Source organism: Dermacentor silvarum, chromosome 9 (genome assembly GCF_013339745.2).
Source record: "Dermacentor silvarum isolate Dsil-2018 chromosome 9, BIME_Dsil_1.4, whole genome shotgun sequence".
In the NCBI taxonomy this organism is placed as follows: Eukaryota; Metazoa; Arthropoda; class Arachnida; order Ixodida; family Ixodidae; genus Dermacentor; species Dermacentor silvarum.
In genome coordinates, this window is record NC_051162.1 from 137,968,141 (window position 1) to 137,995,167 (window position 27,027).

At 46.4% G+C, this 27,027-nt stretch overlaps 1 long non-coding RNA gene across 1 annotated transcript; it reads right to left on the reverse strand.

Annotated features, from left to right (window-relative positions):
• Positions 1 to 16,939: 16,939 nt before the first annotated feature.
• Positions 16,940 to 21,214, reverse strand: LOC125940325 (uncharacterized). The gene is made up of 3 exons (XR_007463533.1): positions 21,102 to 21,214; positions 18,564 to 18,704; positions 16,940 to 17,090 (listed from the first exon to the last, which is right to left on the reverse strand). It is a non-coding gene; the product is annotated as an uncharacterized LOC125940325 (long non-coding RNA).
• Positions 21,215 to 27,027: the final 5,813 nt, after the last annotated feature.

Here is a 27,027-nt window from a genome sequence, read left to right on the forward strand (position 1 = left end):
TGTACTCTCGCGTGACTCCTTTCTCTTTTGTATTCAGGGTGCATATTTCTCGGGATAATGTCCACCGTGATCTTCTCCCTCAGGGGTAGATGGACCCGCTGTTTTCTGGATTCATATTCGACTAGGTACAACATCACCCCGAAATCTTAAAAAAATTGAGTTGGCGTTTGAGTTAAATTTGTCCCAAACCGTCTGATTCACGCTTTTCGTAAACTATTAACTGGAACACCAATGTTTTTCGAAGCACATTTTCATCATCATCATCATCAGTCTATTTTTATGTCCACTGCAGGGCGAAGGCCTCTCCCTGCGATCTCCAGTTACCCTTGTCTTGCGCAAGCTGATTGCAATTTCTACCTGTAAATTTCCTAATTTCATCACCCCACCTAGTTTTCTGCCGTCCTCGACTGCACTTCCAATCTCTTGGTATCAATTCTGTAACTCTAATGGTCCACCGGTTATCCATACTACGCATTACATGGCCTGCCCAGCTCCATTTCCCCCCTCTTAAATGTCAATTAAAATAGGGATTATCCCCGTTTGCTCTCTGGTCCACACCGCTCTCTTCCTTTCTCTTAACGTTACGCCTAACATTTTTTGTTCCGTTGTTCTTTGTATGTTCGTAACTTGCTCTCGAGCTAATTCTTTGTTAACACTCAAGTTTCTGCCCCATATGTTAGTACCGGTGGAATGCATTTAAGCATGGATATCTCGAAAGCGGTGTTAGTCTTACGGTGACTTCACCCCAGCTCGGTCTTAACATCGCAATGGCAGCATAAAGTGTATTATTACAAGCGGAGAATATGTTTAGTTAGCCACCGGGATATTGCAATTTGTTATGCAGATAATTTTCATCTTTTTCACAAATTTACTCGAAAAAGCTGAATCGCGCTATATGTCGCCGGAGATCTTAAAATGCTGCCTCGAACCTAGACAAGAAAAGATAAAAAACAAGGGATATGAACGGACGAGAGAGCGGTTGAAAACTGAGGCAAAACCGCTGGTCACTTTTTGAAGTCAGAATTATGACAACTGGTCGGGAGAATCCGTTTGCAGAATGGTGATATACGGGAAGAACCTTGATGCAAACGTGTACTACGTGCATTAAAATAAACTTTTATTCGTTTATTCGTTTAAACGTATGGTTTGTGATGCCTGTATACATGATTATCCTTGAGGGTCAGCGTTACTGCGCTAGGGGTCCACGCAGACCATGTTCTTGCATACCTGTGAAAGAAAGAATAACCAATAAAATTATTGGATTCCACATTTTCAGAAACATCACTTTGATTCTGAACATTGGCAATACAGAGCTACAGTGAAGCCATGGAATAAAGTTGACCAGGATGGAAGCTAGCACTTGTTCGTTTTCCAGTTAGGAACAACAAAGCAGCGCCACACACATGGACGAAACGTAAGACTCAAGACACCTACAGGAGCCGTGAGTGACATCGCAGGCTGATCCCAGCGAAGCCATTACTATAACCTGGACGTACGGAACTGATTCGATTACACCTAGAATTTGTTCATGGACACCAGAATAACTGACAGTTTCTTTAGCATACTCCAAAGAGGGTGAAGGCAAAGGCCTGCGCGCTCAAGAGACATTCATTAAATAATTTGACATTCTCATTCGTTGCTACTTATTACTTGTTCTTTCCGACCAAAGGTCGCGGGCTCGATTGCCTTAATGGACGCTATCTTATTTCACTGTGCCTTAATTAACCTCGCCCTAATTAACAGCAAATGTCGTGGGTTCGACTCCCACCAAAGGTCGTGATTAGATTATAGGGTTTTACATGCCAAAACCACCATAAATACCATACCAAAAACTGTGCCTTAATCTTCTTCTTTCTGGGGTTTTACGTGCCAAAACCAGTTCTGATTATGAGGCACGCCGTAGTGGAGGGCTCCGGATTAATTTTGACCACCTGGTGTTCTTTAACGTGCACTACAACGCAAGCACACGGGCGTTTTTGCATTTCGCCTCCATCGAAATAAGGCCGCCGCGGACGGGATTAGATCCCGCTACCTCGTGCTCAGCAGCGCAACGCCGTAGCTGACTGAGCTACCCCGGCGGGTGTAATTAACTTCGCCTTAACGTCAAAGGTGGTGATTGCGACTCCCACATAAGCTCGAGGGTTCGACTTCCACCGAAGGTCGTAGGCTCGAGAGCGTGAATTAACTGTATCTTAATTAACGCGATGACGACGGTGACCCGCCCACCATCAAAACTGTTGCGTGAACGTTGCTTGCTTGATCCGCGCACCATTAGAATTGTTGAGCGAGCGTTGCTTGCTTACTCATAGAAGACGATGGCAACGCTGACCCGCACGCCATCAGCATTGCCGCGTGAGCGTTTGCATATAGGTAAGAGACGATGCCGGGCCGATGTAGTAAGTGAATGACTACACCGAGTCGTCATCGTGTCTTACCGATACGGAAACGCTCACGCAACAATTCTGATGGTGTGCGGGTCACCGTCAATTACACCGAGTGGTCATCGTGTACAATTTCGCTTCGACAACACGGTTTTCGCCCAAGGACGTTGAATGTCGATTGAACGATGAGACATATAAGGCTTTCACCTTAATAAACCTGTTAATGCGAATAGAATTCTTTGGCTACTTCAGCCGTTTTGGCCCTGCCCTGCTCTGCCGACCCTGCTCTGCCTGCTCTGCCTGCCCTGCCTTGCCCTTGCCTGCCCTGCCCTGCTTGCCTGCATGCCCTCTTACGCCGACTCAGTGGCCCAAGTTGTGTACCTACTTGGGTCACGAGGTATGTGTCGTGATGGCGCCATGGTCGTGCCACTGTCATTCCAGCTCCGTGATCTTGCTCTCGTCATGCAGTTGTCGTCATGCCTTATCCCAACCCAGTGACCCAAGTTGTCTAATAGCTTGGACCCCTAGGCATGTGTTCGGCGTCGTGATGCCGTCGTGGTTGTTGCATCGTCGTCATTCCAGCTTTGTTATGCGGCTCCCGTCATGTCATCGTCATCACGCCTGTGTCGTCACGCTGCCGTTCTATCATTGTCACCACTTCAGTAACTTCATCCCATTGCCGCCATGCGATCGCTGTCATACCGCCTTTGTCGTTCAATCAACGTCAATCTTGCTTCGTCATTGTATTGCAATCATACTGCCGTCATCCAATTGTGATTATGCCACCCAATTGGGGGTGTACACTTAAAAGCATATGCAATCTCCCCGACGTATTGAGGTGCAGAAAATATGGATATAGCGTACAAAAGTGCGTGTACACGTAAAGCAGTGGAAGTGAAGTTTATGCGCTGGAATAGCAAGTTCTCGTGTATGCAGGCTCATGTCTGGCATTCACCTATACAGGCTGTTCCAAAAGTCACTTGCGCAACATGAAGCTCACCATATAGTGCTGTCGGAAATGGCGCAAAAAATCGTGAGAAACACTCTAGTTCAGGGAGGAGCGTTTGCGCAAGTAGAGAATATCTTGCAACATAGAATATAATCCATGGTCATGCGTGAAACTAGCAGCTAGTCGTAGAACACGCATGCCTAGGTTGTATCTGAGCCCCGTGAGCTACCTGGTAAATTAACTAGTACGTATTAGTACTAAAGAAGAAAGTGTTTCTTGATGCGACATAACAAAACACACAGAGAGAGACAAAGAAAAAAACAACAACAACAAGGCAAATCAACCAGATGCATGATATGTCCGTCTCCTTCTAAGGGGAAGGGGGTTGAGTGCTTATAAGAGATGAGAGAGTGTGTTCGTACAATGGTGAACGTCGAGTCTACAGCAGGCCACTCAGCTTTGTTGACACCGGGAACTGCAGTAATGAGCGGGCAGCTTTCAGAGCTTGTGACGAATATGGCTCCGATTCAAGGACCTCTGTCAGCGAGAACAGATGCAGAGGTGATCTTTGATAGACTGCTCATACCCTCAACCGTCGCACGAAGCTCTGTCATCCGTGCCATTGCAGGAGTGCTAGATTAGGGGCTTTGCCTCAACGAGTCAGGTGATGATGATGATATATGGGGTTTAATGGCGCAAGGGCCAATAGTGGCCAAAGAGCGCCAGGCCAGTGTTAATGAGTTTGAATTGAAGCGATGAATTACGAGTGGTGAATATGACGTGGCTGTAAGGGGGCCTAAAAATAGTCGCTGTAAAGTGCATAAAATCTACAGGTAATAAGATTATGGAAATGACTGATGGCGTGTGCTATGAGCATGAAATATGCATTGCAAATAAATGTTACTATTTGCAAAGTAATGATGATGATTATTGTGGTTTATTGGCGCAAGGGCCAGATGTGGCCAAAGAGCGCCAAGACGATGGTAATGACTTGTTAGTGGTATATGAATAGTCAATTACATGAACATTAGATGTGGCATGGCTGTAAAGGGGCCTAAAATCAGTCGCTGTAAAGTGCGTAAAACTTATAATAAGATTATGGCAATGAGTGATTATGTGTACTATGGACATGAACAATGCATTGCGAAAGAATGATACGAGTTACAAGAAATTAAAGGTACAAGAATTGGCCAGAAGCACAAGTGCCTAAACAGAGCCCTTGAGACACAAGAGCTTGTAGGCATGTGCTGTAAAAACACTATCACAGCAACATCCTCTTGAGAGAGGATGCGCTACGAACTTACTGGGCTAATAACATGTAGCACAACATCTTTCAAGTATGCGAGGACTGCTTTGGTGTTAAAGAGTGGTTCTTTACCAAGAAACATGGCGGGATGCAGAGGGACACAATAGCGATATGCTAGAGGAAAGTGTTTCTTTCTTTCTCTTTCGGCTTCCCGACACTCCAGGAGGACGTGGAGGACGGTGAGCCTGTCGCCACATCTACCACAGGTTGGAGGATCATGACCATTCAATAGAAAATTGTGGGTGCCGTAGGTGTGTCCTATTCTGAGACGACAGAATAGGACATCAGTTCGTCGTGTTTTTGTTACGGAGGGCCAGTAACCTAACTGTGGCTTAATCAAATGAAGCTTATTACTTGTTTCTGCGTCCCACAAGCGTTGCCAGTGGCTTCGCAGTTTCTTTCGCAAGAAAGGTTTCAAATCTGTTGCAGGAACAGCAGCTGTAGGGTTAATAGCGGGTGTTGTGACTGATGTGGCCATTTGGTCGGCAAGAACATTGCCCTCGATGCCTCGATGCCCAGGCACCCAGCATATAATGACATGTTGGTTAGCTGCGTATGCTCTACAAAGAACAGAATAGAGCTCAATGAGAATAGGGTTTTTCTGTTTACAGGGTGACTTCAAGGCTTTTACGACGCTTTGAGAGTCTGTAAATATAATAGTTTTTTGAAGTTTTGATTTCTTTATATGCTTTACAGCTGACAATATTGCGTAGGCCTCAGCCGTAAAGATACTTGTTTCTTGGTGAAGCACGCCGGATTCCGAGAAGGACGGGCCGACGGCTGCATAGGATACTCCGGCATGTGATTTAGAAGCGTCTGTGTAAAATTCTGCGCACGGGTACTTGGACTGTAATTCTAGGAAATGCATTCGGATTTCAACCTCTGAAGCGTGCTTTGTAACCTCTACAAAGGACATATCACATGCTACCACCTGCCACTCCCAAGGTGGTAACAGCTTGGCTGAAGGCATTAAGCGATGTTCGTGAATTGGGATATCCATTTCTTCGCTAAGCTCCCTGACACGCAGTGAGAAAGGCTGTCTTATAGAGGGACGATTACCAAAAAGTGTAGCACACGTCATATCGTTAACGGTATTAAAACATGGATGCTGATGATTAGAGCGGACTTTAAGGAAATATGTGAGGCTGGTGTATGTTCTCTGCAGATGGAGTGACCACTCATTTGATTCGACGTATAAACTTTCAATGGGACTTGTTCTGAAAGCGCCAGTGGCCAGGCGGATACCTTGATGGTGGACGGGATCCAGCATCTTCAGCGCACTAGGGGCGGCAGAGTGATATACCACGCTACCGTAGTCCAGTCGTGATGAAATGAGACTCTTGTGAAGATTCATTAAACACTTCCTGTCACTACCCCAGGATGTGTGAGATAAAATTTTTAGTAAGTTCATTGTTTTTAGACATTTCACCTTGAGATATTTTATATGTGGAATGAAAGTAAGTTTAGAATCAAGTATGATGCCTAGGAACTTGTGCTCTTTGTTGACAGGTATTCGTTGTCCATACATTTCGATAGTGGGATCTGCAACAAGCCCTTTCTTCCTGGTGAAAAGAACACAAGAGCTTTTGTGGGGGTTCACCTTGAATCCGTTTTCGTCTGCCCACTTGGACACTTTGTTCAAGCCCTGTTGTACTTGTCTCTCACAGACTGTGAGGTTGCAGGATTTGAAACCTATTTGTATGTCGTCTACGTAGACAGAATAAAAAATAGCTGGCGGTAGTGAAGCACGAAGCGTGTTCATCTTCACGATAAACAGTGTGCAGCTGAGCACACCTCCTTGGGGTACACCAGTTTCCTGTATGAATTCACGTGATAGAACATTGCCGATTTTCACACGGAAGGTACGTTTAGACAAATAGCTTTCTATTACATTTAGCATATTTCCACGGATGCCCATTCCCGACAAGTCTCGTAAAATTCCGTAACGCCAAGTTGTGTCGTACGCCTTTTCCATATCAAGGAATGTCGACAAGAAAAACTGTTTGTGTAGAAATGCATCACGGATATGTCCTTCAATTCGCACAAGATGATCAGTTGTGGACCGCCCTTCTCTGAAGCCACACTGATAGGGATCAAGCATATTGTTCAGTTCAAGGAAATGTATAAGTCGGCGATTAATCATTTTTTCAAAAAGCTTACACAGGCAGCTTGTGAGAGCTATCGGGCGGTAACTTGCCGCCAAGGAAGGGTCTTTACCCAGCTTCAAAACTGGAATAACAATAGCTTGCTTCCATGAGGATGGGATGTATCCGGCAGCCCAGATAGAGTTGAAAAGGCCCAGAAGTGTCATCTGCGTGTCAGTGTGTAAGTTTTTGATCATGTCATACATGATTCTATCAGCTCCCGGTGTAGAGCTCCTGCATACGCTCAAGGCAGCTCTCAGCTCGGCAATATTAAATGGACGGTTGTATGGTTCATTCGGTCGGCATTTACGATCCAGTGACTTAACTTCAGCTACTTGTTTATATTTTATGAATGCTTCTGAGTAATGCATGGAGCTTGACACACGCTCGAAGTGCTCGCCCAGAGCGTTGGCCTGGTCTTCCAAGGTATTCCCTTGGTCGTCAACTAAAGGCAATGGGTGGATTTCCTGCCCCTTTAGCTTTCTTAGGCCATTCCATACTTTGGACTCTTGGGTGTAGGATGTTATGCCACAGAGGAACCTCTCCCAGCTAGCCCTCCTTGCCTGTCGCCGCGTACGCCGTCCCTGGGATTTTGCCAGTTTGAATTCCATAAGATTTTCCGCAGTCGGGGAGCGACGCAGTGCGCCCCAGGCTTTGTTCTGTTTCTTTCGTGCCAGCCTGCACTCGTCATTCCACCAGGGAACCCGTCTTTTACATGAGAGGCCTTTTGTTTGTGGAATGAATTTTTCAGCTGCGTGGAGTATAAAACTAGTAAAATATGCTACTGCGTCGTCAATACTAAAATCGTTGATAAAATCGGGTGATAAGTAGGTTGACTCTTTAAAACCTTTCCAGTCAGCTGATTTTATTTTCCAACGGGGCGCGTGGGGAGGACTGTCATGTTCCTCTATCAAGGTCAACGTCACAGGGAAGTGGTCGCTGCTAAATGGATTCTTAATGACATTCCATTCTATATAAGGCAGGAGGGTAGCAGAGCCAATCGCTAGATCTATAGAAGAAAATGAATTATGGTGGAGGTTATAATAGGTGGGCTCTTTTTTGTTAAAGAGACACGCACCAGAGGTTAATAAAAAGTTCTCTATAAGCCGACCACGGGCGTCACACCGGGAGTCTCCCCACAGAGTGCTGTGTGCATTAAAATCACCGGCAATTATGTATGGTTCCGGGAGCTGGTCAATTAGCGCGTAAAATTCCGTTTTGCCGAGTTTATAGTTTGGCGGTACGTAAATACAACAGATTGTTACCAACCTGTTGAAAAGTATTGCTCGCACAGACACCGCCTCCAGTGGTGTCTGAAGAGAGAGATTCTGGCATGCAACACATTGATCTGCAATTATTGCTACACCTCCGGACGAGGCAACAGCATCATCACGGTCTTTACGGAATATAGCATATTGTCTGAGGAAGTTTGTTTGTGTAGGTTTTAAATGTGTTTCCTGAACACACAGCACTTTTGGCGTATATTTATGGAGGAGTTCTGTGATATCATCGAGATTACGGAGAAGTCCTCTCACATTCCATTGTAGGATTTGTGTGTTCATTTTGTTAGATTTTTATGCTGTGTGTTCAAGAATATAGAGTTAGCTCACGGGCCCTTTCCAGGCGCCGTGACACGAGATTTTTCTTTTTTGGAGCGGTCGATGGAATCGCGCCGCTCCTTAGGCGCTGACTGCGCCCTCACGCTCGGTGTTGTGTCCATGGCCTCTTGCGAGGCGCTGGACACGCGCTCTTTCGAGCGATGTGGTTGCCTTGAAAGCCTCGCCTCGAAAGACGGGGCCTTGGAGCCCACCAGCCCGGAGGTTGATGGGCCCTCTTTGGATGGCGGAGCAGTACTGGCTGCACCGCCAAGGGGGCGGATGGCGTCACCGCTGGCTCACTACGCGTGTGCCAGGCAGCCGCCGAAGGCCGTTGTGGTGCAGCCCCCTGACGCACCACTTCGGCGAAGCTGGTTTTTGGCAGGTAGGACACCTGCCGACGTGCCTCTTTGAATGAAATGTTTTGTTTTACTTTAATTGTAACAATTTCCTTTTCTTTCTTCCACCATGGGCAGGACCGCGAGTACGCGGCATGCTCCCCATTACAGTTCGCACAGTGAAGAGAGTTTTCACAGGATTCAGAGGTATGTTCATGATTACTGCATTTCGCACAAGTTTGCCGCCCTCGGCAGTTCTGTGAACTGTGCCCAAATCGCTGGCACTTAAAACATCTCAGAGGATTTGGCACGTATGGCCTCACACGAAGTTTGATGTAGCCGGCCTCGATGGACTCGGGCAGAACACTTGAATTGAAAGTGAGTATCAGGTGCTTGGTCTGGATTTCTTTTCCGTCACGCCTCATCTTAATTCGCTTAACGTTGATAACATTCTGTTCACTGAAGCCCTCCAAGAGTTCAGCTTCAGTGAGTTCCAACAAATCGTCGTCTGAGACAACGCCACGGGTGGTGTTCATGGTGCGGTGCGGGGTTACAGTTACTTGGATGTCCCCAAAGGAGACTAGATTAGGCAGCTTTTCATATTGCTTCTGATCACGGAGCTCCAAGAGGAGATCACCACTGGCCATCCTCGATGCCTTATAACCTGGCCCAAGAGCATCAGTAAGGGATTTAGAGACTAGAAAAGGGGAGATTGTTCGTACTTGTTTTCCTGCTTTTTCCGAGTGAATTACATGGAATCGTGGAAAGTTTTGTTTTTGATGTCCAAAGAACTGGAACACGTCTTCGGTGCGCCCTCGTTTCAGACGGCGATCAGGGAGTGATGGGAAGGAACTAGCCATAAGGATATATGGAATTTTCGGCAGCAACGCCAGCCACCCACCATGGAGCCCAACAAGGGGACGCTGTAGGGCCTGTAAACACAGGTCCCGCAGACGCCAGCTGTACGTCACCACTATAACCGAATATGAAATAACCTAGGTTGGTTACTCACACAGGGTTAACCCTCGCTGCCAAGAAGATCGGAAGTAATATGGAAGTGAGTAGAAGACAGGAGAGATGAAGAGGCGAGAGAGAAAGGCGAAGATTGGAGAGAGAGACAGGAAAAGGCAACTACCGATTTCCCCCGGGTGGGTCAGTCCGGGGGTGCCGTCTACGTGAAGCCGAGGCCAAAGGGGTGTGTTGCCTCCGCCGGGGGGCCATAAAGGTCCGAACACCCGGGATCGGCTCAACCCCCAGGATCCTCTTTTCCCCGGACACGGCTAAGCCACGCACGGTTAAACGTGGGAGGGTCCAACCCTCGAGTGCTCGGGTCCGTGGTGGCGCAACTCACATTTGCAAAGTAAGTCCGATGCGAAAATTGGCATGAAGCACTATTGCCTCAACAGAGCCCTTGAACAAAAAGGCCTGGAGGCATGCGCTATACTGAGCACTATCGCAACAGCATCCTCTGGCGGGAGGATGTGCTACGAATATCTAGGGCTAATCACATGTAGTACCACGTCATTCAAAAAACCTAGGACTGCTTTGGTATTAAAAAGTGGTTCTTTGCCAAGAAACATACTGGGATGGAGAGGGATATGGTAGCGGTATGCAAGAGGAAAGTGTTTCCTTCTCTCTGTTTCGGCTTCCCGGCACTCCAAGAGGACATGGAGGACGGTCAGCCTCTGACCACATCGGCCACAGGTTGGAGGCTCGTTACCAGTCAACAGAAAGTTGTGAGTACCATATGTGTGTCCTATTCTGAGACGGCAGAATAGGACGTCAGTTCGTCGTGTTTTAGTTGTACAGGGCCAGAAACCTAACTGTGGCTTAATCAGGTGGAGTTTATTATTTGTTTCACTCTCCCACAGGCGTTGCCAGTGGTTTCGCAGTTTCCTTCGCAAAAAAGGCTTCAGATCTGTGGCGGGAATAGTACTGCTAAAATTGGTAGCTTCAGATGTAATTGATGTGGCCATTTGGTCTGCAAGCACATTACCTTCGATGGATCTATGACCAGGAACCCAGCATATTGTCACATGTCTACCAGATGAGTAAATATTGCACAAATATGAGTAAAGTTCAATGAAAACAGGATTTTTGTGTTTCCTTAAAGACATTAGTGCCTTTACGACACTTAAGGAGTCCGTGAATATTATTGCCTTATGTAGCTTTAATTTCTTAATGTGTTTAATCGCAGACAGTACTGCATAGGCTTCTGCAGTGAGGATACTTGTATAAGGGTTCAATACGTCTGATTCAGAGAAAGATGGACCGACGGCCGCGTAAGATACACCAGCATGGGACTTTGACGCGTCGGTGTAGAATTCAGGGCAACAGTACTTCGATTGGAGTTCACGGAAATGTATTGCGATTTCGAGTTCAGGAGCGTGCTTTGTGACCTCCACAAAGGATACATCACATGCTATCACCTGCCACTCCCAGGGTGGTAAAAGCTTACCTGGAGGCATTAAACGATGTTCGAGAAGTGGGACATCCATTTCTTCGCTAAGTTCTCTCACACGTAGTGAGAAAGGCCGTCTCACAGAGGGTCTATTATGGAAAAGTGTAGTACACGTCAAATCGTTAACGGTTTGAGAACATGGATGTTCATGATCAGAGTAAACTTTGAGGAAGTATGTGAAGCTGATGTACGATCTCTGGAGATGAAGTGACCATTCATTCGATTCTGCATATAGGCTTTCTATAGGGCTCGTTCTGAAAGCACCGGTGGCCAAGCGGATACCTAGATGGTGAACGGGATCCAGCATCTTTAGTGCACTTGGGGCAGCAGAGTTATATACTACAGCACCGTAATCCAGTCGCGAACGAATGAGGCTCTTGTAAAGATTCATTAAACATTTCCTGTCGCTGCCCCATGATGTGTGAGATAAGATCTTCATGAGGTTCATTGTTTTCAGGCACTTAGCTTTGAGGTACTTGATATGAGGAATGAAGGTTAGTTTTGTGTCAAGTATAATGCCTAAAAATTTGTGTTCAGTGTTGATTGGTATGCGTTGTCCATGCAGCATGATATCTGGATCTCGTATTAAGCCTCTCTTTCTAGAGAAGAGTATACAGGAGCTTTTGAGAGGGTTTAGCTTGAAACCATTTTCATTTGCCCATTTTGACACTTTGTTCAGTCCGAGCTGAACCTGACGCTCGCATATTGTAAGGTTACAAGACTTAAATCCGATCTGCACATCATCGACATATATTGAATAAAACATTGAGGATGGAATGACTTTGTGAAGGGAATTCATTTTCACAATGAAAAGGGTGCAACTAAGCACGCCCCCTTGTGGCACACCAGTTTCTTGAATAAATGGGCGGGACAATACGTTACCAACTTTGACTCGAAAAGTACGGTTAGACAGGTAGCTTTCTATAGTGCTAAGCATATTACCTCGAATGCCCATGTGCGACAGGTCTCGTAAGATCCCGTACCGCCATGTCGTATCGTACGCCTTTGCCATATCAAGAAATATAGACAAGAAATACTGCTTGTGTACAAATGCATCACGGATGTTTGCTTCGATGCGCACGAGGTGATCGGTTGTAGATCGGCCTTCCCTAAAGCCACATTGAAATGGGTCAAGCATTTTGTTCGACTCTAAGAAATGTACAAGACGGTGATTGATCATTTTCTCAAAAACCTTACAAAGGCAGCTCGTAAGTGCTATAGGCCGGTAGCTGGTCAGCAATGAAGTATCATTACCGTGCTTCAAAACTGGGATGACAATAGCTTCTTTCCATTTAGATGGAAGATACCCAGCAGCCCAGATGGTATTGAAAAGTGTGAGTAGTGTGATTTGCGTGTCGCAGTGCAAGTGCTTGATCATATCGTACATGATTCTATCCGGACCCGGTGCAGAGCTCTGACAAGCTGACAAGGCGGCTTTAAGTTCGGCAATACCAAAAGGACGGTTATAAAGTTGATTTGGGCTACATTTCCGGTTCAGAGGCTTACGTTCTTCTATTGCTTTATATTTCAGGAAGCTCTCCGAATAGTGGGTGGAACTAGACACGCGCTCGAAGTGTTCACCAAGAGCGTCAGCCTGGTCTTCCAACTTATTTCCTTCTTTATCCACCAGGGGCAATGGATGAATTTGTTGTCCCTTAAGCCTCCTGAGCCCATTCCATACTTTTGCCTCCTGTGTGAATGAATTAATACTCGATAGGAACCTCTCCCAGCTTGCCCTTTTAGCTTGTCGTCGCGTTCGCCTTCCCTGTGATTTTATGTTTTTAAATTCCATCAAATTTTCTGCAGTTGGGGATCGACGGAGTATGCCCCACGCTTTATTTTGTTTTTTCCGCGCCTCCTTGCACTCATCATTCCACCACGGCACTCGTCTTTTGGATGAGCTACCGCTTGATTGTGGAATGCACTTGTTTGCTGCGTCGATGATAAAAGCGGTAAAATACGCTACTGCGTCGTCTATGCTAAATTCGCTGATAAAATCTCGTGATATAAATGTCGATTCTTTAAAAAGTTTCCAGTCGGCGGAGGCTAGTTTCCACCTAGGGACATGCGGAAGGGAGTTATGTTGGGCTACTAAGTTTAGTGTGATTGGAAAGTGGTCACTTCCGAATGGGTTTTTGATTACACTCCATTCCAAGTCGGGAAAAAGGGAAGCAGAACCAATCGCCAAGTCTATTGAAGAGTATGAATTGTGATGAAGGTTATAATAGGTTGGCTCCTTTTATTGAAGAGGCATGCACCGGAGTTCACGAGGAATTTTTCTATGAATCTACCTCTCGTATCGCATCGTGAGTCTCCCCACATCGTGTTATGAGCGTTAAAATCTCCCACGAGTATGTAGGGTTCGGGAAGCTGATCAATGAGGTTATGGAAATCTGTTTTCTCGAGATGATGATTCGGGGGTATATAAATGGTGCATACGGTTACCAACTTACTGAAAAGAATTGCCCGAACTGACACTGCCTCTAGGGGCGTCTGAAGGGCGACATATTGACAAGCTACAGACTTGTCGGCAACTATTGCTACACCGCCAGACGAGGCGTTCGCCACGTCACGGTCTTTGCGGTAGATGGTGTATTGACGAAGAAAGTTTGTATTTGTGGGTTTCAGATGCGTCTCTTGAACACACAGCAACTTTGGATTGTGTTTGTGTAGGAGTTCTGTAATATCGTCGAGGTTGTGAAGAAGTCCTCTGACATTCCACTGTAGTATTTGTGTCTCCATAATGACAAATGTGTTTGTGCTGTGTGTTTAAGAGATGAAGATTAGCTCGCGGGGCCCTTTGCAGGCGCCGTGACACGAGATCTTTCTTTTCTGGAGCGGTCGAGAGAATCTCGCCGCTCCTTAGGCGCTGGTGGCACCGTCTGGCCGGTTGTGTCCATTGCCTCTTGCGGGGCGCTAGACACGCGCTCTTGCGAGCGGTTCGTTTGACGTGAAAGCCTCGTCTCGAGGGACGAGGCCCTGGAGGCCACCAGCCCGGAGGTTGATGGTCCCTTGTTCTGAGATGGCGGAGCAGCGCTAGCCGCAGCCGCCGAGGGGGCGGATGGCGTCACCGCCGGCTCACTCTGTGTGGACCGGACAGCCGCCGGGTGCCGCGGTGGCGCTGCCCCCTGACGCGCCACCTCGGCAAAACTGACTTTAGGCAGGTATGACACCCGCCTGCGAGCCTCTTTGAAAGTTATGTTTTCCTTTACTTTGATCGTGACTATTTCTTTTTCTTTCTTCCAAGACGGGCATGACCGCGAGTATGCGGCATGCTCACCATCACAATTGACACAGTGTAGAGTGTTTTCACATGTTTCAGAGGCATGGTCACCGGAACTACATTTAGCACATGTCTGTCGGCCTCGGCAGTTCTGGGAACTGTGGCCGAAACGCTGGCACTTGAAGCAACGAAGAGGGTTTGGTACATAGGGTCTAACCCGTAGCTTCACATAGCCTGCCTCGATTGTCTCGGGCAGGATGCTTGAGCCAAAAGTTAGTACTATATGCTTGGTTTTGATCTCTTTGCCGTCCCGTCTTAGCATGATTCGTTTGACAGTGATCACGTTTTGTTCGCTCCAGCCTTCCAACAGTTCAGCTTCTGTCAGTTCCATGAGGTCATCGTCGGAGACTACACCACGGCTGGTGTTCATAGTTCGGTGTGGGGATATTGTCACTGGGATCTCCCCAAATGACACTAGGTTAGGAAGCTTTTCGTGCTGTTTTACGTCGCGGAGTTCCAAAAGGAGGTCGCCGCTAGCCAATTTCGACGCTTTGTAGCCTGCTCCAAGAGCTTCGGTGAGACTTTTCGAAACGAGAAAGGGTGAGATCATTCTCACCGTCTTTTCGGGTTTATCGGAATGGATAACATGAAATCTGGGGAAGTTTTGCAATTTGCTGCCATTGAATTGAAAGATATCTTCGGTGCGCCCTCGTTTGTGAGAGCGATCAGGGAGTCGGGGGAATGACGATAAAGCCATAAGGTAACAATGATTTCGGTAGCTATGCCAGCCGCCCACCACCGAGCCCAACAAGGGGACGCTACAAGACCCGAAGGAGATGCAGACGCCAGCTGTACATAGCCACTATAACCTAATATAATAGACCCAAGGATGGATAAACTACACCAGGTTAACCCTTGCTGCCTGGAAAATTGGAAGTAAAGCGAAGTGAAGAGAAGACAGGAGAGATGGAAAGTGAGAGAGAAAGACGAAGGTTGGAGGGAGAGAGAGAGAGAGACAGGAAAAGGCAACTACCGATTCCCCCCGGGTGGGTCAGTCCGGGGGTGCCGTCTACGTGAAGCCGAGGCCAAAGAGGTGTGTTGCCTCCGCCGGGGGGCCATAAAGGTCCAAACTCCCGGCTTCGGCTCAACCTCCAGGATCCCCTTTTCCCCGGACACGGCTAAGCTGCGCACGGTTAGACGCAGGAGGGTCCAACCCCCATGTGCTCGGGTCCGTGGTGTCGCAACACACCAAACGCCTGCTGAACGAGTCAGGTGATAGACAGCATACTCCTCGTTCATATTCCCACGAAAAGCCGAGATGGTTCTTATACCTTTTGGGGCTCAGATTTAGAACACGGTGTTCCATCCACTGCAAACGTCGTTCGGTTCATCCATTTACCAGGAGGTTTAACGTATTCCACCAGACACCGAAACAAGCAGTCACTTATGTCAGAGTCCACCTGCGAAAAAGAAAAAAAAATACCTGCCCTTAAAATTACAAGAGATGATCATAGGAGACTTTGTTATGCAAGAGAACCTACAATGTTTATCAAAGCGCTACGTTGGGCTAGTTGGTGCATAGCTTAAGAAGGCTGTTTGGCGCAAGGTTAAAATTACTGGAAGAAATAAGAGCAGACAGAAAGAGCGCCCAAAACGTAAAAACGTCTTAAACCTACAATGCGTTGCGACTCAAGATTAGGACTAAATGGTGGATTCGGGGACGCCATGCTTAGAACAGGTCAGCAGTTATCTTTTAGAGTAACGTAGTAACAAAATAGCTGCCAACCAAAGGTAATCACAATCGACGGCAGCATATGACGGCGTAAGATTAGAAAAAGTATAAGCATATAACGGAACTAACTAAAACGAAGGGCCGAATACAACAAAGGAGAAAATGGCTTCATGAATTTATTGACCCAAGCGACACAAGCCCCCCCCCCCTTCACACACACACACACGCACACGCACACACACGTGTGTGTGTGTATATAAAATACATTTAGGTTGTCTGCCTGGAAATGAAAATAATCTGAAAAATCTGGCACTGTGCTTTCCGAGCCAACGACATCAACAACTCATGGTGCTAAGAAGCATGGATAAGCTGAGTAAGGGCTCCATCTTTTACGCATCTTGTCCTCACTATGAAGCCAAAGCTTGCATTCTTCTAACCAATGTTGAATCATTGAAGCATGCTAGTAGACAGCGCAATACTTTGCCTAACAAAAGCAAAATCAACTATCGAAAACTCTCGTGGGACATGATACCAATGACTCTGCGCTTGACTGATCCCCCGGGGGCACCCTCACTCCCCGAAGGAGGTCAATGGTGGGAGGGGGGCACGACCCTCCTGGCCTCCCGTGTGCACACGTCAATTCACACGATGACAGTGTATGGTCAGAAGCACCACGGAAGTTAACTGTGCTAAAGGAAAAAAGTTCATAAAGAGGTGTTTTGTAGTGTTGTAGGTGGTATCACCAACGCGAGGGCATGATAAATTTTCGGCGCATAATTAAATTACGAGGAAAAAGTGTCATGCCTTGATGTAAGTAGCGCTGAGGTATTGTGGTTTTGGGTAGGTCTTGTTGCAATAGGTGGGTGCATCCATTACATCACCTGGAAGGTTTGCTGCCTTGTTTGGCAGAGAAATAACGTGGCACAGTTTGTGCTCCCTTAGGCAGGCAGAGTCAGTCTTCCTGCGCAAAAGCAAGAGAAATCCTGGTTGAGAGAGAGAGAGTAACGTCACAAAATACCACAAAATTTTAATTCATAATGTCATTGTTGCCCCAACCAACCCTGTCGTGACTGCACAAAATGCTATAGCCTATAAGACGACAGGAATTTTACAGCAGTTAGCGTCGATACGGGAGGGCAGAATAAACTGTCGACACTAAAGGACGGGAGATCGCACTATACAAGCTCCTCTCTTAATGACTGAATGACAGAAATTTAAACTGGGATGACCACTTCGCGGGACAAAAAAAAAAGTATTTGTCACGAACATTTTTTGTTGTGTTCATTTGTCGACGGATTGTTTCGCCTAGTTGTTATTTTGCCTAGCAACAGCCAGGCTTTTACATGTGTTATTTCTACACTATTCACAGTACTATGCTGATCGACTGCCGCAGGTTCTAGTTTAGCGAGTCACAACAGCGCGTCAGTAGTCGCTGCGCGAATGGCAGTGCGGCGCCGCGAGTGCTCGACAAACCTCCAACGTATGCCAAGCGGTTTGCCTCAAAGAACAGTGCGCACAAAGTAAAAGATATATTTATGAGCACTCACCCTCCGGAGACACCCACTACTGTACAAACGCCCGGTCAATGGGTCTAAGGGCTCAAAATGGCTACGGTAGGCACAGAATTTGCATCAAGTTCACGTTGCTATGGGAGAAATGCTCGCCGTAACTGGGTGATCTCATGGTGGCCCAAGGGCCGCGTCTCGGTAACGTGTAGGAATCGGCGTTCGCCTCCAGTAGGTCAGGCTTGACGTAGTATAGGCCCATGCTGGAGCACCATGTGCTGCTCTTCGGCGCATCGTTCTGAATGAATGAATGTGTGTTGTTTAGTGGCGCAAGGGGCAGGTATGGGCAAAGAGCGCCATGCCAGTGTTACCGTATCTGTCGTAAAGGTTCAACGCAAGGTACGCATTCGCCGTAGATAGAAAACACCGCTCAAGTTCGAGCGTCTCCCAAAGACCCCATCGGATGAGAAAAAATCATGTATGCACCTTGCCCTGTGCCACAGGGTTTCCTCAGTGCACGATCCGCCCGTGACCGGCAGACTGACGTTTCGCACCCTAGGCTGGACGACGTTTCGAGCGCCTGATATTGAGTCGCAAAGTTTCGTTCGCTGATCATTGTCCCGAACATAACTTTAGTTTTCACAGTAGTAATCCTTAAACACACCCTTAGATCTAGCGACCACGCAAACAAGATTATGGCATTCACTGTGACATAATGCTGTTGTGGTAGCAAATAAGTTCAGAGCCTGAGGGTTCACTGAAGTATGCAGCTTTAGTTAATGGTTCATGCAATCAATCATTTCCTGTCAGTCATTTATAGTGTCTCACGTCGCTATGTGATCTGCGCCGGCACGGTGTAGCCGATTCTATATATTAGTAGGTGCCGTTTATCTGTACAAGATAACTGACTATCATGGAAGGAGGCTTACCTTAAAAAATTGGCTATGATCTCCTTTGTACAGCTGGAAAAGGCACAAATGGTTTTCCCGCGTCTGTAGTGACTCATCAAATATGGGCTCTTGATTAAGCATTCTGCAGCTTCTCCTTCGCCGTCGTGAGGAGCGCCCAACCTGCAAATGTTGGCACGCGGCACCGTGTAAACATTTCGAGAATTAACTGTTTCGAGGTAACTGTTTTAATGGTTTGCGCTTCGCAAATATGATGATGATATATGTTGTTTTCTGGCGCAAGGGCCAGCTATGGCCAAAGAGCGCCAAGACGTGGTGTACTGAGTGAGCAATGGTATGATCAGTGACAGTGGATAGGTGTAGGGTGGCTGTAAAGGGGCCTAAAATCCTGCGCACTAAAGGTGCGTAAAATACAAAATACTAAGATCATGACAATGACGTGATAGAGGCGCAATGAATATAATATAGTATAAAAAAGTTGCAAGGGATACAAGGCACTACTGCCTCACAGGGACCCTTAGAAGCAAGGGCCTGGAGGAGAGTGCATTTCAAATATGCTGTCGCAGCGGCGTCCTCTGAAAGAGGATGCCACTACGAATCTCTCGGGTGAAAAACTTGCAAAATGTCGAGGTCGTTTAAAAAGGCTAAAACTGAATCGTGCGGAAATATCGGGTCATTATGTAAAAACATAGCTGGGTGAAGGGGTATATTCTCTTTATAGGCTTGAACAAAGTGCTTTTTTCTTTCAGGTTCTATTAATGGACACTGTACTAGGATGTGAAGTACAGTAAGTGCTTCCCCGCATCTAGTACAGGTTGGTGGTTCGCCTCCAGACAGCAGGTAATTATGCGTGCTGTAAGTGTGTCCTATTCTGAGCCTACAGAATAGGACATCATTTCTTCTAGATTTCGTGGTTGATGGCCAGTTTCCTAAATGGGGCTTAATTAAATGGAGCTTGTTATGAGTCTGGCCGTCCCACAAACTCTGCCAATGGACCCGAAGTCTCTTGCGTAGATATGGCTTCATATCATGAACAGTGACGGGCATAGATGTGTTGCCAGCTTTTGCCTCGATGGATGTGGCAAGCTGGTCTGCCAGTACATTTCCCTCGATGTCTCGGTGTCCTGGCACCCAGCACACCACAACATGCTGCCCAGACGCATAAATACTACATATGAATGAATAAAGCGATACTATTACGGGATTTTTGTGCCTTTTAAGAGATTTTAAAGCTGTTACTACGCTCAGCGAGTCTGTGTAAATGATTGCTTTGGGTATTTTAGAGTCCTTGATATGTTTAAGAGCCGACAGTATTGCATAAGCCTCTGCTGTACGCAAATATGAGTCAATTATTAAATTTAAGAATTACACCTGATTTACATTCAGCTGGAAATCATCCTTAGTGCAGTGTACGTCATAGCAACAGCACACACAGGAGAACGCTTAACGACACACCTTTAATGGTTCTAAGCACTATGGAAATTCACTTGATGCAAGGAACGCAGTAAACTAACGCATAATCGTAACATTTTGACCAGTTTGGGGACTCTACCAAAGAAATGTTCATGCTCGTACAATATCTTTCTTTTGTAGATGTTTGTGTTAATACGTGTGGGTATAAATGTCACATCAAATCTCGCCAGAAACTGCGTTCTATTCGGTGCGTTACATTCTCATCTCGTTTCACGTTGCTGTCATATCAATTATATGGAAACTTCAGGCGAATTTCTGCCGTCGTCCTCGGTGTCGTCGAGAGGTTCCGTATAAAGTACAAGTGTGATAAGACCGCGGGCGCGAGCCGTATGATGTAGGTGCGCGGGAAAGCCTGCGAGGGTGAGCCGAGAAGGAGGGTGGGGCTTGGTGCAGCGACATTTTCTCGTGCGCGTAAGGGTGAAGGCGGGGAGGAGACGCACTGTCTTTTCGTGCGCGCAAGCGGGGGAGCTGGAAGATGTGAGCGCGCTTAAAGTCTGTGGGTCGAGGGGGGGGACTCAGCTTCTACTCAGGCCGCTGCCGCGCGCGTCCTGTCTTGGAGGTAACCAGCGGTGGATTCGAAGGCTAACCGGCCCGAGATAGCTGACGGCTTCGTGTATACGCTGTGTTATCGCTGCTTAGTTCGCGTTGAAGCGAGAAGCAGCATGAAGGGGAATTCGCTCGCGCTGGTGCGGCTCTTCTTCACGCCAGCTTTCTGACAGCGAGTGTCCGCGGTCATCGAGTGAGATGTGTTCATGTTTGCCTGCACACGCGTGACACCGCGGTCGTTCAATTTGTTGGTAAGCGAGTCCTTGCAGCAGTTCATACGCCCGATAAAGCTAGTAACTTTACTTCATACAGCTGTTCAATAATTTGCCATCGCAATCAATGCTTAGTCTTTCGGGTGAAACTATGACTTTTTTGTGCTACAAGACAGTGCTTTTACCTGAAGCTAAACCTATAAACGCCCCTTTATAATATGTGGTCATGCAATTACAAAACCTGCACTATTCAAGAAATAACGAAGGATAAAGTTAGACTGATATTTTTTTAAATGCAAATATTTGGCTACTATGCCATTGTTCTTACATATGTGCCAGTTCGTGAGCGGCTGTTTGAACCCCGGAAAAGGTGTCAGGCAGGTCCACGCCTATGGCAACGTTGTTATTCTTGCACGCTGTGCCCAAGCCAGCAGCCATTCCTGTACGTTAGAACACGGGTATAGTGCAGCTTTTATTCTCAGACGAAAAAAAAAGAAGAGAAAGACAATGCAATGTTGCGCCCAGTCTAGCTTTCCCGCCCTTTAAACGAATGCAAAACAATTAGGTTAAGATAGCGGGAGTGATTATAGTTGAGCTGTATTAGTAAAGCACGCTTCATTATTAGAACAACGACCGCTTTTACCCTGAGAGGATGATGATGATATTTGGTGTTTTTTGATGATTGTTGGAGTTTAGTGGCGCAAGGGCCAGGTATGGCCAAAGAGCGCCATGACAGTATTAGTTCGTATCAATACGATGGTAATGGCTTGTTAGTGGTAGATGAATAGGGAATTATATGAACATTAGATGTGGCATGGCTGTAAAGGGGCCTAAAATCAGTCGCTGTAAAGTGCGTAAAATCTATAAGTAATAAGATTATGGCAATGAGTGATTATGAGTACTATGGACATGAACAATGCATTGCGAAAGAATGATACGAGTTACAAAAAATTTAAGATACAAGAATTGGCCAGAAACACAAGTGCCTAAACAGAGCCCTTGAAACACAAGGGCCTGGAGGCATGTGCAGTTAAAAAACTATTGCAGCAAGATCCTCTAGAGAGAGGATGCCCTACGAACTTATTGGGCTAATAACATGTAACACAACATCTTTCAAGAAAGCAAGGACTGCGTTGGTGCTAAAAAGTGGTTCTTTACCGAGAAACATAGCGGGATGCAGAGGGACGCAATAGCGATATGCGAGAGGAAAATGTTTCTTTCTTTCTCTTTCGGCTTCCCGACACTCCAAGAGGACGTGGAGGACGGTGAGCCTGTCGCCACATCTACCACATGTTGGAGGATCATTTCCATTCAATAGAAAATTGTGAGTACCATATGTGTGTCCTATTCTGAGACGACAGAATAGGACATCAGTTCGTCGTGTTTTAGTTGTACAGGGCCAGAAACCTAACTGTGGCTTAATAAAGTGGAGTTTATTAGTTGTTTCATCGTCCCACAGACGCTGCCAGTGGCCTCGCAGTTTCCTTCGCAAAAAAGGCTTCAGATCTGTGGAGGAAATAGCAGCGGCAGGATTAATAGCTTGCGATGTAGTTGATGTGGCCAACTGGTCTGCTAGCACATTGCCCTCGATGCCTCTATGGCCAGGCACATTATTACATGTCTACGAGATTGGTAAATGTTACACAAGAGTGAGTAAAGCTCGATAACAACAGGATTCTTATGCTTTTGTAAAGATGTTAGCGCTTTTACAAGACTCAACGAGTCTGTGAATATTATTGCCTTTTGTAGTTTCAATTTCTCTATATGCTTCACCGCAGACAGTACTGCATAGGCTTCTGCGGTGAAAATGCTTGTTAGGGGGTTTAATACGTCGGATTTTGAAAAAGAGGGGCCAACCGCTGCGTAAGATACGCCAGCATGGGACTTGGATGCGTCGGTATAGAATTCCGAGCACGAGTACTTCGATTGAAGTTCGCGGAAATGCATTGCTATTTCGAGGTCGGGAGCATGCTTTGTGACCTCTACAAAGGATAGATCACATTCTATCACCTGCCACTCCCAGGGCGGTGACAGCTTAGCTGGAGGCATTAGGCGATGTTCTAGAAGTGGGACATCCATCTCTTCGCTAAGTTCTCTTACACGCAGTGAGAAAGGCCGCCTCATAGAGGGTTGATGATGATGATGATGATATATGTTGTTTTCTGGCGCAAGGGCCAGCTATGGCCAAAGAGCGCCAAGACGTGGTGTACTGAGTGAGCAATGGTATGATCAATGACAGTGGGTAGGTGTAGGGTGGCTGTAAAGGGGCCTAAAATTATGCGCACTAAAGGTGCGTAAAATACAAAATTAATAAGATCATGACAATGATGTGATAGGGCGCAATGAATATGGTATAAAAAAAAGCTGTGAGCGATACAAGGCACTACTGCCTCACAGAGACCCTTAGAAGCAAGAGCCTGGAGGAGAGTGCATTTCAAAATGCTGTCGCAGCAGCGTCCTCTGAAAGAGGACCCTGCTACGAATCTCTCGGGCGAAGAACTTGCAAAATGTCGATGTCGTTTAAAAAGGCTAAAACTGAGTCGTGCTGAAATACCGGGTCATTAGCTAAAAACATCGCTGGGTGAAGGGGTATGTTCTCTCTATAGGCTTGAACAAAGTGTTTCTTTCTTTCAGGTTCTATTAGAGGACACTGCACTAGGATGTGAAGTACAGTAAGTACCTCCCCACATCTAGTACAGGTCGGGGGTTCGCCTCCAGACAACAAGTAATTGTGCGTGCCGTAAGTGTGTCCTATTCTGAGCCTACAGAATAGGACATCATTTCTTCTAGATTTCGTGGTGGATGGCCAGTTCCCTAAACGGGGCTTAATTAAATGAAGCTTGTTATGAGTCTGGCCGTCCCACAAACGTTGCCAGTGGACTCGAAGTCTCTTGCGTAGATATGGCTTCATATCGAGAACAGGGACGAGCATAGATGTGTTGCCAGCTTTTGCCTTGATGGATGTGGCAAGCTGGTCTGCCAGTACATTTCCCTCGATGTCTCGGTGTCCTGGCACCCAGCACACCACAACATGCTGGCCAGACGCATAAATACTACATATGAATGAATAAAGCGATACTATTACAGCATTTGTGTGCCTCTTAAGAGATTTTAAGGCTTTTACTACGCTCAGTGAGTCTGTGTAGATGATTGCTTTTGGTATTTTCGATTCTTTGATGTATTTAAGAGCCGACAGTATTGCATAAGCCTCTGCTGTGAAGATGCTCGTTAGGGGGTGCAGGGCGTCGGCATCTGAAAATGATGGGCCAACCGCTGCATAAGAGACGCCAGCATGAGACTTTGATGCATCGGTGTAAAATTCCGGACAGGAGTATTTATGCTGCAGTTCGAGGAAATGCATTCTAATGTGTGCAACTGGGGCGTGCTTCGAAACATGTAAAAAGGACAAATCACAGTCGACAATCTGCCACTGCCACGGTGAGACCTGTATAGTGGGTGTCATTAGACGATGTTCAAAGAGTGGGACATCCATTTCCTCAGCCAGACTTCTCACACGCAACGAGAAGGGCTCTCTTACTGCAGGTCGGTTATGAAAGAGGTGGGAGCTGGACAAATCATTTACGGTGGAATATGAGGGATGTTCACTGTTTGCATTCACTCTAAGAAAATACATGAAAGCTGTGTAGGTCCTCTGGAAGTGGAGGGACCACTCATTCGATTCCACGTAAAGGCTTTCTACAGGGCTTGTCCTAAAGGCACCTGTAGACAAGCGAATACCTAGATGGTGGATGGGGTCCAGCATCTTCAACGCGGTTGGGGTGGCTGACTGGTAAATTATGGCCCCGTAGTCTAGGCGTGTTCGTATGAGGCTTTTATACAAATTTAACAGACACTTTCTGTCACTACCCCATGTAGTGCGTGACAACACTTTTAAAATATTCATTGTTTTCATGCACTTGTTTTTTAGATGTTTTAAGTGTGGTATGAATGTTAGCTTAGTGTCAAGAATTATGCCTAAGAATTTATGTTCCGTTTTTACAGGTAGACGCTGTCCTTGCAGGTCAATGTCGGGGTCGGGGTACAGTCCTCTCTTTCTAGAAAAAAGGACGCAGGCGCTCTTTTGTGGATTTAGGCAGAACCCATTCTCGTCTGCCCATTTAGCCACCTTGTTCAGACCAAGTTGAACCTGCCGCTCACAGATTGCAAGGTTGCACGATTTAAATCCAATCTGTATATCATCGACGTACGTTGAATAAAACATGTTGCGTGGGATGCATAGACGCAAGGAATTCATTTTTATAATGAAGAGAGTGCAACTGAGCACCCCACCCTGTGGTACTCCGGTTTCCTGCACGAAAGGCCGTGATAATGCATTTCCAACTCGAACACGGAATGTGCGATTCAGCAGATAACTTTCAATCACATTTAACATATTACCACGTATACCAAAGTGGGAGAGGTCTCTCAGTATTCCGAACCGCCATGTGGTGTCGTATGCTTTTTCCATATCGAGGAAAACAGAAAGGAAGAATTGTTTGTGAACAAAAGCTTCACGTATCTGTGCCTCAATACGTATCAAATGGTCAATGGTGGATCGACCCTCGCGAAAACCGCACTGGTATGGGTCAAGCAGCTTGTTTGATTCTAGGAAATGTATCAGACGACGGTTTATCATTTTCTCGAAGGCTTTGCAGAGGCAGCTTGTTAGAGCTATGGGCCGGTAACTCGATACGGACGATGGATCCTTGCCCTGCTTCAGGATAGGGATCACTATGGCCTCTTTCCAGGCAGAGGGGATCTCGCCGGAAATCCATATAGAGTTATACAGACAGAGAAGGGTTTTCTTCGTTTCAGAGGGCAGGTTCTTCAACATTTCATATAATATGCGGTCAGGGCCTGAGGCAGATTGGTTGCAACAGGCGAGTGATGCCTGAAGCTCTGCTAAAGAGAAAGGCAAGTTATAAGGCTCGTTCCTGGTGCTCTTTCGATCTAGTTTTTGTTTTTCTATTGCTGCTTTGTGTTTTGTAAATTCTGGGGAATAGTGCAATGAACTGGACACATGTTCAAAGTGTGCACCCAGGTGGTTTGCTTGGTCTTCCAAGCTGTCGCCTTGTGTGTTTACCAAAGGGAGTGAATATGTTTGTCGTCCTCTCACCTTGTTAACCCTGTTCCAGACTTTGGCCTCATCTGTATACGAGTGTATACCTGATAAAAACTTCTGCCAGCTCTCTCTTCTGGCCTGTCGGCGCGTTCTCCTGCCTTCGGACTTTACCTTCTTAAAATTGATAAGATTCTCCGCAGTAGGAGAATCGCGTAGCAACCCCCACGCTTTGTTCTGTTTTCTACGAACGTTCCTACATTCGTCGTTCCACCATGGGACACGGCGTTTGCATGCCGCACCACTTATTTCGGATATGCATTTAGAAGCGGCATCAATTATGAAGGAAGTAAAATATTCCACAGCAGCATCAGTTCCTAACGAAGACATGTTGGCCCAGGAGATGCTACTAGTAAGATTTCGAAATTTCTCCCAATCGGCTGTGTCAATCTTCCATCGAGGGGCTTGTGGTGACGGCTCAGTTTTGGTTGTTCGCAGTAGTATTGGGAAGTGATCGCTCCCGTACGGATTTTTGGTAACTTCCCATTTAAGTTCAGGTAATAGAGACGGGGAAGCTATGCTAAGATCAATAGAAGAAGAGGTTCTGTTTGCGAGACAGTAAAATGTAGGTTCCTTCTTGTTTAGAAGACACGCGCCAGAGGAGAAAAGAAATTGTTCAACAAGACGACCTCGCGCATCGATACGAGAGTCGCCCCACAGACTACTGTGCGCATTGAAATCGCCAAGAACAAGATAGGGTTCTGGCAATTCATCTATAAGGGACTGAAATTCATGTTTATGTAAGTGGTAATGGGGGGGTATGTAAAGTGAGCAGATGGTGATGAGCTTGTTTAGAAGAACAAGTCGAACTGCCACTGCTTCAAGGGGCGTTTGCAGCTGCAAACGTTGACATGCTATGCTTTTGTGAATTACAATGGCAACACCGCCTGATGATGCGAGAGCATCATCGCGATCTTTACGAAATGTAACATACTGTCGGAGGAAAATTTGTATGTTTTGATTTTAAGTGCGTTTCCTGTACACACAGCACTTTTGGATTGTGTTGGTAAATAAGTTCTTGGACATCGTCGAGGTTCCTAAGAAGGCCTCTGACGTTCCATTGAATGATTTGTGTATCCATAATTAAAGTAAATTGGTGCTGTGTGTACTAAAAAAGGAAATGTTGCTTGAGATA